Genomic DNA, 17,055 nt, shown 5'->3' on the forward strand with positions numbered 1-17,055 from the left:
AAATATACTTTTGGTACCTACATGAAAATGGAAATAAAATAGCCAATGATTACTAGGTACTCATTATAGCTATAATTGATACCTATCATAACATTCATAACATTGATCAGTGATCACGAATACTATTAAATTATATCTTATTTTGCGTGACATTGGAGTGAATGTCTTATGTACGTTTGATGGTAAATGTAATACAGTGACTAATAATTAGTATGATGATTAAAAATATTACCCCATATCCTCTTCAAGAACATAAATCATAATTAAAATACAAATTCGAATACTTATCTATTGTTTATGACTATCCTGTCGATATAGCGTCTGCATACGCTTATGTTGGCTGGTAACTTCTTGTGTTCATCAGCGTAATTAGGTAGCCAAATACCTGCAGGTACCAGTATAATATTTTATCACAGTTATATTTTAACCTCTAGAATCTCGCAAAGAAAATAATCGTTTCTTTTTTTATGAAATTCCGTATGCGATTATAATCGATTGATCTTCGCTCGTTATTTTTGTGTATAAATTATAAAAATAATCTTTTATAAATGGAGCGGAAAATCCATTTATTCGGTTCGATTAAAATTTGAAATAGACTAGCGGGTCCAAACGATACATAAAAAAATACAAACATCAGAACAAATATTAAACTTATGACATGCTAATCGTATTTTTTCTTTCTTTTTTAATTCTTATTATGTAGGTAAAAATTTATAAATTATAATTTGTCCCATTTCGACAGATTGTATCGCAGTCTTCTTTTTTTGAATACTCAATATTTCAATTCCTTTGATCTCAATAAAGTTAATCGTTTACATCGTAAACCAAAATTACAAACAGAAAATTCTTATACATATTTATTTTGTCGCTATTATTATTATGGTTTGATTTTACAATACGAGTGATGTATAAATATTAAATACACCTCTGCGAATTGGGTCAATTAATCTTACTCGAACTGTCCATTAGCCGACACGTGCATGCGGCAATCGACATAAGTCAAATTATTATAATATCAAGATCGAAAATTCGAAACACCTCACGTGTTTAACCGTTTAGGGTGTAACCCCTATTATTAAAAAAAAAAACCTATGAATCCTGTTTTTGTTACTGAAATACTGAACACCTTACGATGATATTATGTGGTGTTATAAGCACAAAGTCGTACTCGTGTAGGTGTAGTTGCGTGTGAGATGATTAGATTAATAGTGGCACGAAAATTGTCATACAATTGTAGATAAACTACAAACGTGTAACATTACGTATAAATTATTGTTCTTCGGTGTTTTCATCACCGAATTAAATTATTTTATTAATTATTTTATTATTTTATCAAATCTTACGATTTTTTTTTTTTAAGTAGAAATTGTTACGTATATTTAGTAAAATATTATAATATTAAACACATAACAAAAAATTTCACAGCCAATCAGATAATTAACAGCATATATATGCTAAGAGAAGCGTATTACTACTGTCTATCATTGTGTAACTTTAATAAAATGATCAAAACCCAAAAAATACATATCTACTAACGAAGAAAAGACGAACTCGATGTTCGCCAAAAGGAAATGAGTCGCTTAGAATACCAAATATTATTATTTATTATTATATTACTACAATCCTGCCAGCGCAGTTGCCATAATGATTAAAGTAACCATTAAAATAAACAGGGGAAAAAACAAGTATTTGTTAAAAATATAATATTATAATTAAAATAATTGTTTAGTACCTTGGTTAACAATAAGTTAGATAGTCTTCAGCTTCAAAAATGTTTTGCCCGGTCAAAAAACTTAAAAATGTGTCTAAGGTTTCTTTTAAGTTATTAACACTGAAATTAAACAAAAAAGGTGACCATAATTCCACTAATTATATTTTTTATAAACATTTGAAATTTAAATTATGACGACGTACTTACGTGTAAAAAACGATTTTTTTTTTATTGTAGGTTAAAAACAAAAAAAAACAAAAAACCGTATACCTTTGAAATTTTCACTAAATGTATATTTCCTATCATATATATGGCTTAAATTTTAAAATACTTTAACTCTTTATTGACATTTTAAATTTGAATTTTGCTTTTATACATAGTGTTAATCAAACATCTGCTTGGTAAAAAAGCTTTTAAAGTTTGATGCAAGGTTTTTTTATAAATTTTTATCAAAGCTATTAAAAAATATTAAAAATACATTGCCACAAGTTTCTTATTTTTATAGACATTTGACGTTTAAATTTGGATGAAATAAGATATTTCAATGATAGATAACAATTTTAATAAACCAACCTACCCTATAATAGTTTTAAATTATTAATCGTTTAGACTTGAAACTTTTATACACGTATTATCGTATTATAATATTTGATATGTATGATGACATTTTTGAAACATTTTGATTAATTTTAAGCTATCAATTATTTATTTCATGAACCTGTTTACACCGTTCTTTAATTACTTAAACAAATTTAACGCCCGCCACTAATAAGAAATGGGATAAATAATGTACTAACATATTATATTGTACTTAATACTTATGAATATTTTTTATTATCTCCCGTTAAGTTGACTTCTGAACTTATTCCCTCCTCACCCACATCATATTTTTATGTGATTTTTTGTTCCTGTTTATCCATTGCAAGTGTTTTTTTTCTTTAATATCAGATATTTATTTTGTTCTTTTTATGAAGCCACGGACATTAATACATAGTTTCATCCGTTAATGTAATCCTTTATTTTGATTTGATTACATTCCTATCGTGTAGGAAAATATATCGTATTAATTAACTTATTTAGGTATTATAGGTACACTTAATACTGCAGTGATTTACCTTTTGTCAATATACGGTTAATCTAAACTATGCAAACGCACAGGAAATGAAGTAAAAAATGTTCAGAAATACGGTCGTTATTATAAAATATAAAGTAAACCGATCACGGGCTGTACTAAAGTTATACATTTTATAATAATATGTATACATGATGCCTATCTGGGAATCATACCAAGCATACAATAGCAGTTTATTTCCAGTAAATAACTTTCTTTCAATACATTTTTAAAAATGTTTATCATACTTGTCGCACACTATTATCATTGTTTATTATTATTTATTAAACAATATATAGGTAATAATGATAGCACAGTAATTGCCGTTAATTGGACTCGCGGTTAATGGACTCATTCACCCATTTAGTTTAATAATAGATCAGTTCTGTATTTAGACGTATTTGAAATACTGAAGAAGAAAAATACGTCTATTGCACTCACCACACTACCTATAGTTAAGGTCATTGTGTATTTTTAAGGATATTGTATTTCCATGTTTTTTAGTTAATTTTCCTAAATTAATCGCATTTCTATAGTTAACAATTAATACGATTTCTTCGACTTATCAATAAGTACTTAAGTATTTTAAAAGATAGTTTTTGTATATTAATTTGTATTCATTACATTATTGAAAATAAAGTATTTTTGGTGTTATCGTTATTATGGGACATATGTACCTTAGAAATACTAATGAATAATATTATTAGTCTATAGTCAAATATAATTTTTTTGTATTAAAATTTACAATACATATTTTGTATATATTTTTATTCTTATAGCTTTCACCGTATTAACTCTTTCAGTTAATAGACTCAAATAATATCTGGCCCAAAAGCGAGATCAATAAGTGGCTAGTACTACTATATTGTATATTTATATTTTATAATAAACATTATTATGTATTATGTAGGTATATAAATTATTGTTTTCATATAAAATGATTTTTTTCTTCTACTTTTTAAATTGTTGAGAATTTGAGATATAAGAGAATTATTATTAGGCATATGCATGTATTTATAGGTCATTTAGAATTTCAAAATATAAAATAAAAGTAAAATAAATTTTGTCATGCACTTTGCAGACTAATATAGGTAGTTATTATAGTTACTTAATATTATTTTCAAAAATAAGATTTTCAAATAAAAGTCACACATGAGTACAAACACGGTGGGGCATTCTGAACAAATTACAATTAAAATAATCATATGCATACTCGTATATGGGCGGTATACATCTGTGAACTATTTATATGCATTTATATACTTTTATTGCACTAACAGTACGACATGCGAACGATGCAAATCCTTATAAGATAAAATTGATCGCGCACGCAATTCCGACATTTGACATGAACTTGCGAACACGTGCTTGCTATATAGTAGTAGTACATAATAATTAACTTCCTTCCATAGTTTACAGGTCTATTATTTTATATTATTAACTTTTCTCACTTTATATATACTGAGTAAAGAGTACTGATAAAATCTGTTAAGAGGTATTTTTTTTTTTTTTTAAATTGAGTTTTGAACATGACCTGAATTACCATTATACACTTTTCGATGGGAAATTAAAAATCACGCCTAGTACTCCGATTTAATTAAGATAATTACAGTTTACGCTAATTAAAAAAAAAAAATTATAATATTAATTATAGATATATTAATATCATATAAAAAACGATTCATTTTCGTTCAAACATTCTTCTGAAATCGATAAATCATGTTTTGATCTAATAACGCGGTTAAATCCACTGTTTGTCAAAAAAAAAAAAAAAATGTAATCGAGTTTCGTCTGATAAATCGTTTTTACCGCAAAAATGAAGTTTGTAAAAAAATATGTTTTTGTGAAAATTGACAATAATAATGCTACAAGTTAGTTGGTCTCGATGTGGCTGTTTATTAGTTATTAGGAACCAATACACGAGTATTTTACTCGTAATAATCGTAGGCACTCTTCATTGTTTGCACAACACTATATGTCAATTGTGATGGCATCACATTTTTTTTTTATTATTAATTTTTATATATATGTTATATATTATGTTGTACCTATACATACCTCATCAGTAATCGTACAGTTCGCCGCTGAAGAATGTGCATCATATTTCTATTCAAAACGCGATTTCGAATCGTCATCGCGGCAGCAAAAGGTTTAAAAAATAATTTTCGGGTGACACAGTTACGATGGAATTTTTTTCTCATATTACACTCAGACAATGAACTCTGTATGACACACGCACCAACACCATGTACGCGCCGTGGCACGTTAAGAAAATATCAAAAATCATCGCACGTCTGCAGATGATCGTTTTCGTGTATATATATTTATATCAATGTACAGTTCGCTCGTAAATGAACACAACGATATAGGTGCAGACTCAGGTCTAATACGTCGTGCATAACCTATATATATATGTATTCATTATATGATGTTATATCCGTATTGACCGTATTATATAGGAAAATTCTAAAGCATTGACCAAGCATGTTCATCCCCATTATTCTTTAGTTATTTGGTACTTATTAATTAATTCAAAACTCTGTTTTTTTGCAGTGATTTTTAAGTATATATTTAAGAAAAATGTTTTCAACGATTTAGATTTTTATATCAGTTAAGTAGATTTTTTGGTGATATCAATTTTTTTATTTTAAAATGAGAATCACTCATTTTCTTGTGAACAATTAATCGGATGGTTATTTTGTAAGTATTGATGTCTCTAAATCATAATTTGAATGCATTTTTGAATTATTAAAATGTATATATTAGTTGTTAAATAACAATGGTTCTTAAAAATTGTTTTACAAAAATTTAAAACGTGTAATATTTAATGCAATCTTTATTCAATTGGATTAAATTTTACAAATTATAACATTTTATATCGATTATATAACATTAAGCAATTACTATCATTTTAAAATCATAATCTTATATTTTAGACCTGTTATTATGGTTATGATTCTTAGTATACCTAAAAAGTTAAATAACACTTAAAATTCTATTTTGACTTTTAATTTATATGCGCCTAAAGTCATCTACAACTTAATAATTTACAGAAAAAAATCAATTCTCATTTTAAAAAACGAATTTAGTATCGTTACAGGACATTCATAAAACAGTATAAAAAAATCAATGTTACTCTCAAGTAACATTGAAATTACTTAAAAGTTAAAGTTAAAATTTCCAAAAATTAGAATTTGAATAAATTAATTAGATATTTAATTAAAAAATATTTGTAAGCATACTAGTCGAATCACTATGTATAACTGTTATTAATATAAAGTTATTTAGGCCGTTTTTGCGGGTATTAATAGTAATGTATAAGCGTATACAGCAGCCGTGTTGGATGTTAATAGATAATTATGCACCAAAACGGTTTTATTATTTAACTACGTTTCGCACGTTTCTTAATATAATGAATTATAATTTATAATATATCGGTGTATTATTTTATATACCGACATACCGTTTATCTATGTCAATTGTCGATCAACCGATTTTGCTATAAGGTTTCGTCGATAGTTTTTTAATAAACGTCTACACTCGAATTAGGTACCGACAAAGCACAATTCCCCGATTTCTAGATAAATCTATGTTTTATTAGTTAATTCTAAGATTAACATTGTTACGTTAAAACTTATAAAACGTTTTTAAATCTATGAATATTCTTACTGATTAGTCATTTATTGGTAAAAAATAAAAATACAATTATCCGTAGAAACCGTTATTTTAACGAAGCAGGTTAAGTATGAATAAACGTAGCAAATTATTTGATTAATAATCGTATATTTTAGTAGAAGATTAAAAGTTTAATTTTATCATGCTTTTAAGTTTTAATAAAAAATAAATATGTTTTGTAAAATCTATGGAATATATATCATTAATGACTCAATAAAAGCATTATTAATTATTGATTAATGATTTATAACAGAAAAGATATGATTTTTACTTATAATCAAAAATTAAGTTATTTTTAAGTTATTAATGCATACAAATTATCTTTTGTTTGAAAATTGTAATTAATTATTATATGTCATTAAAGAGAATTACTGATAGGTGACTACTTATTAATTTAGATTATTTATAGGGGAACAACAAAATAAATATCAGTAATTAGTTTTAATTATGTATAATTATAATTTTTTCGCAAAAATAAGTATATTGCGTTAAAAATAAATTTAAGGTTCAATTTAATACAAAACTTAGTTTTTCGTTTTTAATAATTATCAGTAAAAACATTTATTCGTTTTCTGTTATTGATGCATAGTTTTTACTGTTATAATTCCAGATTTTTACAAAACATCAACACATTTTTAGTAAAATCTCAATTATAACCAAGATATTAGCTTTTACCAAGTAAAATTAGTAAAATCTAGCTTTTCCTATAGTTATTAGGCTTTGTTAGTAAGTACGAAGTGGTAACTCATTTATACACGAATGATGATGTGATGTGTATTTACATTCATTTTTTTTTTTTGTCTTCTTTGCAATCTACGCATATTTTATCGATCTAACCGTACAAATCTTCGATTTTCATCATACCTATGTATACACAAAATCGTTTTTAGTAAAACAAATCAAATTAAAATAATGACGTTAACGGTAAATCGATTATTCCAGGATAGGATTACAGAAATAATATATTAAATACTTACCTAGGTACATAGTAGGTAAACATATAACTGTGTTGTATAAGATATAACTTAAACGTTTCATGTTTCGTTATGCATTTTGCAGTGCTTTAGATTTCAAATATCTGATGAATTATTCATGTACGCTTGTGAAAACTTGCACGTATTTTTTGTTAAGGTGTATACTATGTGGGAAAAAACATTTCATATATACACTGTCGAAGAGTGTTATTATTCAAAACATTGTAATCGTTCATATATTATTATTTCTAGTGGATTCGTTCGTTTTTATTTTATTTTATACCTACCTAACATACAGTGCAATGTTGTACATACGCGTGTATGTTATATTTTGTACGTGAACATCTTGCAGGATTATCTTTCTCTCTGGGTTTGTCTTTAGTACGAACTACCGCCGTTAGCCTATATTAAAAATATAGTTACCTATACTCGTAATATTAACTTAAATTTAATAATAAAATGATGAAGATAACACTTAATCAAACATTATTATTGGTTATTACTCGGTTAGTCCAACGAGTATATTTAATATTATACAAACGATTGGTGTTTTGAAATATTAAATATTTTTAGAAAATACGTTTACAATTTTATTTTGATGTTATATTTTTATATGTTTGTACAATCATTTATAACGACCATTTAAAAAATCTATTTGAAAATTTATAAAAATATTATCCAGATTTCAATAAAGTATATAAAATGACCTTAAAATGCTAAAAGATGACCTCAAATTAAAAAAAAGTACAAAAAATGCAAAATAGAAACTATATATTTGAACTCGTAGGTGACCAAATCACATTTTGTGCTTGAAAAGCTATATTCCGTAAATTCTAAAAAAAATGCAAAACCCTATACTATCCTAGCCTTACTAATGATATATCATTGAATTCAAATTTAATTCATACATTAAAACTGCCATTTATTCAATTACGAAGTATACACTTATTACCAGTTACTGTACATCAGAGTAGTTACCAACAACAACAATCCATACAAGAAAATTTCAACTTTTCATTACATGTGTATAATTATTAATATTTTTGAATACATAATGTAGGTATTAGTATTCAAAAATCATAAGGGGTCTTGGCTTTGGTAATAGATCGGTCCTCTATATAAAGTATAATATATGTATATATTTTGAATAAATATTTTCATACTTAACAAATTAAGTAATTGTGTTGTAGTTCTAATGACTAAATATTTTTTAATCGTTTGACCATAAGAGGTACCCATATATTTATAAATTATAGATAAATTTTAGTTTTCCTTAAAATGTGTATACTTATAAACGCGGGTAATAATGTAAAAAAAAAAAACTAAGAAGTTTTGATGAAATATTATTATTTTATTCGATGTCTGATCCTAATATATAATAAAGAAATGGGTTGATTATTATATTTATGAGTGTTGGAAGAGAACGCTAGTTACCACTAAAGTTATTAATGTAGAAATAATCACGGAATCAAGGAATGCGAATATGCGATTGCACAATTATAAAATAATCACACATCTTATCGTTTATATGCTTATAGCATACACGATCTTACCAACAATCTCATACTCCAAATAATATATACGCCCAATCTTGTTATCTGGTGCAACAATAATTTGATCACTGCTAACCATTGTAATATCTCTACAGTGTTCTTTTCCATAATCTAACAACTCTCTACGGTGTACAGCAAAGGTATACTTAGGCATTGCCCATCTATATCTTTATTATCTACGATTAGACACCCCTTACCCTTCCCCGCCCGTGAATGACTTATAGAATTACCCAGTTTAATGAATATAATGTCCATTTCAGGATTTATGCGTATATTTATAGGTGCACGTGCACCTGTTGACTGTGTGCATACTATTTGCACCGAAACCATAATATCCCATAGCATCCCGTGTCCGGGAAATGTATAATATAACACTCGTACAATACCTGTAAGCGTTACATGTAATGCATGATAATTAGTCACCGGGTCTAAAAACGCGATGAAAACGTGTCGAGGACCGCTGGGCTGACCTAAGACAAACGCACGAGAAACCATAGCGTTAACGGTGTAGTCTAACACGCGTGTGTTTTCTAAAATATTATATTCTTGTGGCCGAAAGGGCGTTCACGTCCGCTATATATACTTATTATGTATAAACGTCGCGCGAGGCCTGTTAAAATATATGTTATAATAATATAGTCTGCTGTTGCAAGTACGGTTTTTATATATGTAGGTAAACACGAATCTATATTATAAATAGAAAAAACCCAAACAAAGAGAGAGAGATGGACGGTGAAGAAGAAAAACCTTCATTGTGCACGGTGCGTTATTCAAATAAGATCCGATTCAGTTAAAATGTTAAAAAAAACAACGTGACAGATGTTGCCGTAAAAAGTGGGTCACGATGGTCGATGGACACTGCGGGCAGCGGTAATGTTGATTATATATATATGTATATTATTGAGATGGGGTATTGTGCACAGACACTGTGAAAATTCGTGATTATATCATTACCGCGGCTGCGTGCAATCGTCAATGAATTCGTAATTTTTTTTCCACGACGCGTAAACTGCAGAGGTGGTCCACGCGCTGCACCTGCAGCAACAGCAGCAGCGTTATTATTAAAAATAAATAATATAGGTACGCATTTATAGTCTAAGAGGATCCATTTTTAGGCCAAAATTATATTTCCAAAAAGCTTAAACTGTTTTGAATTTTTTTTTTTTTTGCTTAATTTGATGTAATTATAAAAAGAATTTTTTTTACAATTTTTATGTTTTTTACATTTTTAAATGACAGCATACATTTTTATTTCATATTCTGAAGCAGAATATTTTTCGGAGCATCTATTTCGATATTTTCAAGTAATTATTTAGTTATTAGTATTTAAAGCTTTATGTGAGAAGTATAGAGCAGAACAGAAGTATTCTATAAAATTATGATTCACTACAATTCTGTTCATCAAAACATTAAATACTCATAATAAATCAACTATTTGTTCAAAAAAATATTTTGCTTTGGAATATGAAATAAAAAGTGTAGGTATGACATAATATAATCATTCAAAAAAAAGTAACAATACTTAAAAAATTATAAAGTTATCTAAAAATAATATTTTCAAAAAGTTAAAATTTTCGAAATAATGCAGGTGTAGGTGTATAAATGAATCAGCAATCAGTATTAATATTGATTGCTACACAGCAATCGGTACAGAGAGGATTTTTATTTGATAAACCTGTCTTAAAAATTTTTATAAATAACATTGACTGACAATAACTGTTCCTGCAGTAACAAATAACAATAAAGACTAAATTGTACGAAATTGATTGATCTGCAGTGTAGATTTATTAAGTCGCCAGAACGATAATAAAAATAATATGTATATAATTAAGCTAATTTGGAAATCACACATACTTTACATTGTTCTAAATTGTTAATATTTCTATATATTATATAGGTACCTACATAATAATATATTGTATGTCATACATAATATAAGTATAGAGACGTAGCTAGACATTTTAATAGCAAACTTTCATAAATTTGTTTATTGCTCGAATATATCATACATATAAGAACCAAGTTCCTATCATACTTACGTACTTTAAAGTTAAGTTAAATTATGATGCATATATTATTAGGCAAGAGAGAAACGAAAATATATTATTTACATCAAAAATTACACTCATGAAAAAATATTACACATTAATAATTATATATAATATGCAAAATAAAATTCTGTTTTATGAAATCGGATTGAATTAATATGCAATAATATTAAGACCCTTTTCATTATCTAATAATGCAATATATACATACATTAGAGGGTTTATTAACATACAAAAACATATATAATTATAGTTTTACTAATTTTAAACGACGAAATAATTTGAAATTTTAATCTTAAGTTATTGGAACTCCAAAACCTAAGTTTATTGTAAATATTTTCGGCTTTTTATTTTAGAAGTTCAAGGGGAGAAAAAAGGTAATGGAAGCACTCCCTTTACTTTTTACATTACTATAGGTAGGCAACTGAATATGAGTACCACTACCATAAATTATAATATTAAACTCGAATAATAATTAATATTCGTATGTACATACATAGTTACAAAAGAAAATTATTTTAGAGAAGAGCTATTGAAACTTATTAAAAGGGAACCCTCTACGATTGACCTTCACATCACAAATATTTTGCAACACTCAATTCGAATCCATACAGATTAAAAAAAATCTATAAATATTCAGTGTTTCTTCTTCAAATCTTTTGAGATTAACACGATATTTATTATTCTAGTAAATATAAGTTACTTAAATAAAATCACAACACCATTTTAATCGCTTAATTACACTTTTATAATTATAATAATAATAATAATTAGGTATATACCATCTGGCTATAATATCGATTTATCAACTTGTACAAAAAACGAAGTACATAGGTATAAATAGCCAAATAGTCTAAATATTTTTTTGCAATTTATTCCGAGACTCATATTTTGACCAAGGTACATTCAATCCATGCATAATATAACAACGCGATCATATTACATAATAACATGCACCATATTCGCAGTAGACCATTAATTTATTATGGGTCGATATTATAGGCATATACAATAGATATAATAATATTATAATAGTGGGTACCTGGTATGGAAATATATTGTCATCTAAATGCGACGTTGCTGTTGTAGAAGTCGATGAGAATTTTTCATTATTTAGCACAAAATAAAAAAAAAAGGGAAATTTATAACGTGACAGTTTTCTATTGCATATATATGTAGGTACGTACACATAGGATGTACAATACAATCAATGTATAATATATATATGATAAAACTTCGTATTTAAATATTATGTGTAGGTACCTAAGCATGATCGCATATATAGTCATTACTCATTATCAGTTGTCAAGTGATGTTTTCTAGACGGGTATGGCTGGTCGTAGACATATACTGTATACTCTGTTAGCACGCGATCGAACAAGTTTTCTATATCTAAATATATTATAATGTTATTGCGTTGTATTTAATGTACATCGTAAATAGTAACTATCATGTAGGTACAATAAATTATAATAAACATGCGGTCAGTAAATCATTATTGCAATGACTATAATACGTATGTAATATATATATTATATATAATAAACCGCGAAAATCTGAGAACATAGTATATAATTCATATCCCAACCTTGCTATTTAATATAACAGACGGTATAATTACCGTTTGACAATATCCGCGAATAAGGAATGCGATGATCTATATGATTATATCATTGTTTGTGCAGTAGGCAACGTTACAGACCACAGCTGATTTCCGAGTACAAATAACGGGGACCCATCGATTCCGCCTGTTATCAAATTTGATCTGTGATCATGCATTATAATGGTTACTCTTTAACTATATTAATTAATTAAACTACATATATATTCAGTATAAATCATTAAATATTAATATACCATATACCTAATCGTGTAATAATAATACAATATTACATTGCAATTACAAAATAATTTATTTCTTCAATTAATACAATTATAATTCAAATTCTGATTTTTAAAACATTTAAATTCTTTTAAATACTATATTTTTTAATTCTAAGGTTTTTTTATTTTGTATATTATTTGAGGAATGAATGTCCTGTGGAAAATAAACTATTATTTTTATATTTAAAATCTCCTTTTTCTAATGTAAATTATTTTTCTGAGTATTTTGAATTGTCGAAATTAAAATTTTAACATATACTTTTTATAGTTACTTAATTTTATATATCTAAGATAATATAAGCCTATGATAATGGGCTTAGAAGATATGCAAGGTATGGCGAATTTAAATATTTTAATTAATATTAATCCATCAAAATTTATAATTCGTAAAAATAAACTTATTCGAATTAGGTATATAAATATTAGATCCACTATTACTTTTATTTTATATTTTTGTAAAACCTTTTTAAAGACTATTATTTTTAGTATAAATATTTTAATAACTAAGAAAATCTACTCGTTTGAATTTTGAATTAGGTAAATTTAAATATAGGTAAATTAAAATAAAAAAATATTCACTAAATTATTTTCAGTAAAAAGAAGGGTTCTTATTTGAAAAACAGAATTTTAAATCATCCCACAGGATACTTAAAAAAAAAAATTGGAAATATGGTCCTTAAATATAATAAAAAATTCTAAAAATTAGAATTTGAATTAATTAATTATTAAAGGAAAATTATAGAAATGAACATATTTGATTAACACTTTTATGTGCTTGATAATATACAAATTATCTACTACCTATTTTATAAATTATAAGTATAATAAATAATTATAGTACTATTATCAATAGCGTTTATATTAATTTAAAATTATGATTTACAATTTTTTTTCGGAAGTTTTTAGTATTTGTCCATACTTTCCTGGTCCATCCATATCTACCTACATATATATAGCTTGACATTTTTTCGGTAAGAAAATAGTACAGCAATCTTAAATTTCTTAAGTTTCTGACTTCAAATTAGTAAGATCAACGAGTTGATTAGATGTATTTGCACAGTCTTCAGTGGCGAAATCAATATACCTTCGCCTCTAATAAAAGAAAAGTTTGGTGGAATCGATGAAATCTTCAAATAACTACCATTAAAGGTACGTTACAGGGCGGTACATAAATATTCTATCGATTTTAAGTACGATAATTTAAAGACTAATGAAATTCGATAGAAAAAAAAAATAATAATAATAAGCAACTGTCTTTTCAATAGGTTCTAAGACCAATACGAATGTCCGGTTTAAATATAATGGTAGGCACACATATATTATAATAAACGATATTGATCTACGAATTACGGTACTGTGTATAAGGAAAAAAGCCGCACTTGTAGCATGTTTATATATCTATGTGATTACGGTGTATCCATATGCAAATTACCCACGTCGGATTTCAGAGTAGTAGAAATTATTATAAAAATAACGCTGTACCATGTTAACGAGGTTTCTATGGTAACTCGCAAAGGTATTTATATACATTTTAAGATGTTTTATGTTACTCTGGTATCTGCTGTGGGTTTAATATAGTTATGATAAAAAAAAAAGTAATAATAATGTAAAAATTCCGGAAGAATATGCCAAACGCATGTAATGTTATACAGCCATCCAGACAAATACAGATTATTATAGTTACCTATGGACGATATAGGTAGCATAAGTAGCAATAAAAAGCGATTTGCATAATGCATTCTGGAATCTAAATAAAGAAAGTTTTTTTTAATTATATTTCATTTTAATGGAGTGATTATGAAAATAAATTAATTACTTCATTACCAACTTCTTACTTATCTCATTTTAATTCTTAATGAAAACGTTAATAAATTATTAAGTTTACGTATTTAGTGATACAATTGTATGATGATTTATAATATTTTATTATGCATTGGAATTGAAGTAAATACCTAACTTTTACTTATATATACTTTTTTATAATATAATTTTACATAAAGTAAATTAATAAAAATGTATATAAATATATATGTAAGTTGACGAATGCGGAATGATAATAAATATACAGGCACGTATACAAAACGAATCCGGAGGGAGTTCTTAAAAAAATTTACAATAATTTATATTACATGAACTTATATAAATAATGTATATTTTTTATTTTTTGGAGGGGTAGGGGTGAACCCCTAATACAATATATGTTGAATATCTACAAAACTAAAGAAAAAAAAATCACAAAATAAATAAATAAGTTTAAATGTTTTAAACAAAACACTAAGATATATAGAAAACTTGTATACTTATATACAGGTAAATAAATGCATAATCTTATACTATAATACGCTTTCACAATAATGTCAAATTTATCAAGTATATAGGTAGCTAACTTTGACGTGATGAACTGTGACATAGCTATTGAAGAGTGAAGAGTGTATAAAACACATTCAACGGACAGATTTATTAAAATATTTATATCCTATATCGATTTACCCGAACGTATAAATTATACTAAGAATAATAAAATAGTAGATATCGGATTAAACTATAGTTGTGATGAATATAAACGATAAATAAATAATAAAATATCATATTAATACTTTGAAAAAGTATTTGAATGATGACTAAAAAAAACGCTCGTCAATAAATACCGAATACCAATAATTGTAAAAACTTCTATAATATTTATTTAATTATTATTAAAATATCAAATTTTTTCCATATTATTATGCATATAATTTTCTGGTTGACAATATTGTTCTAAATAAGTTTTTATGAAAACATCAAACACAAATTAAATAAAAAATAAAAATATTTATATATTAAAATATTGATAAAATATTATTATTTTTTATAACAATGACTTTAAATGAATAAAATAAATAATATACATAAGTATTATCGTCAATATTTTAACAAATCATTAATGTCAAAATGTAATACTTAATTTAACTATACTAACTGTAATATCACTAGAAATACATTTTACCAATAATAATATTTATTTTATTTATTTTTTTTTTTTTTTTTTTTGGTACTATATACAAAGAAATGAATACTTGTTTCAAAGAAAATAAATATTAGCCGTTATTCGTATACAAATGTGTGCAAGAGTAATATGAGTGTCTGATATATATTAGGAATGATATAACTTTTGTTGTTTAATATCTATTTAGAAAATTTGATTTTTTTTTTTTTAAATTTTAGCCAAAACTTTTTTATGGTAAAGTTAATGAAAATATTAAATTAAAGATGAATGAACATTGCTGTGTATCTTAATAATTGTATGCTAAATCAAAATTACGATAGATTATCTATTATTAATGTCATATTATTCAATATATAACACAGCAATTAAGGTTGTTATTGGTGTCGGACTGCCAGTTAATATAATATATGAAGGAAAACTAACCTGATAGTCCTGATGTGATATTATAATCATTATATAAAATTTAGTAATATATGATTTGAATTTTGTCGTAAAATAGTCATAGAACTATATAGCCATATGGCGATTTTAGTTAAATAAAAATGTGTGAAAGTTAAAGAAAAGTTCTTTTCTTTTTTTTTTTGTTAATGAAAATAAACTATGGAGGTCAATGGTATTTTATTTTTGGAGGAGAATTTCACCAACAGGATCTTGTATTATTGTTTTATGACAACATCGATTATTTTATTTTAAGGTGGTTTTAATATTATTTATCAGACATTTCCAATTAAAAAAATAATAATTGAAAAACAAGGACAGTACGGTAATTAAATAAACTATAAAATATATAGGTATATAGGAGTAACATTTTTTTAAGCGTGTTTTCCTATAGTATTTTCTTTTTTTAACCAATAATTAACCGTACGATGTTATACATATGTATAAACGCGTGCCCTTTATAGTTTTATTTATTATGTTAAGTAAATGCTATATATATATATAATTTACATGATAATATGACTCTTGATAGCCTGCAATAGAAGGCATTAGAAGGTAATTTGAGAAATCTCATAAATCGAGTATTATTAGTAATATTATAATATTATTTTTTTATAGAAAAAAAATTTAAAAAGTGACATTAAAAATATTTATAAAAATATAGAGCGCGAAATC

General features: G+C 25.8%; 1 protein-coding gene across 1 annotated transcript in view; it reads left to right on the plus strand.

The window, feature by feature from the left end:
• Nucleotides 1–17,055, plus strand: part of LOC112600286 — a 50,442-nt gene that overhangs the window by 12,996 nt on the left and 20,391 nt on the right. The gene's annotated exons all lie outside the window — the stretch shown is intronic.

Source organism: Melanaphis sacchari, unplaced genomic scaffold, assembly GCF_002803265.2.
Source record: "Melanaphis sacchari strain LSU unplaced genomic scaffold, SCAv2.0 Contig62_pilon_pilon, whole genome shotgun sequence".
NCBI classification, from domain to species: domain Eukaryota; kingdom Metazoa; phylum Arthropoda; class Insecta; order Hemiptera; family Aphididae; genus Melanaphis; species Melanaphis sacchari.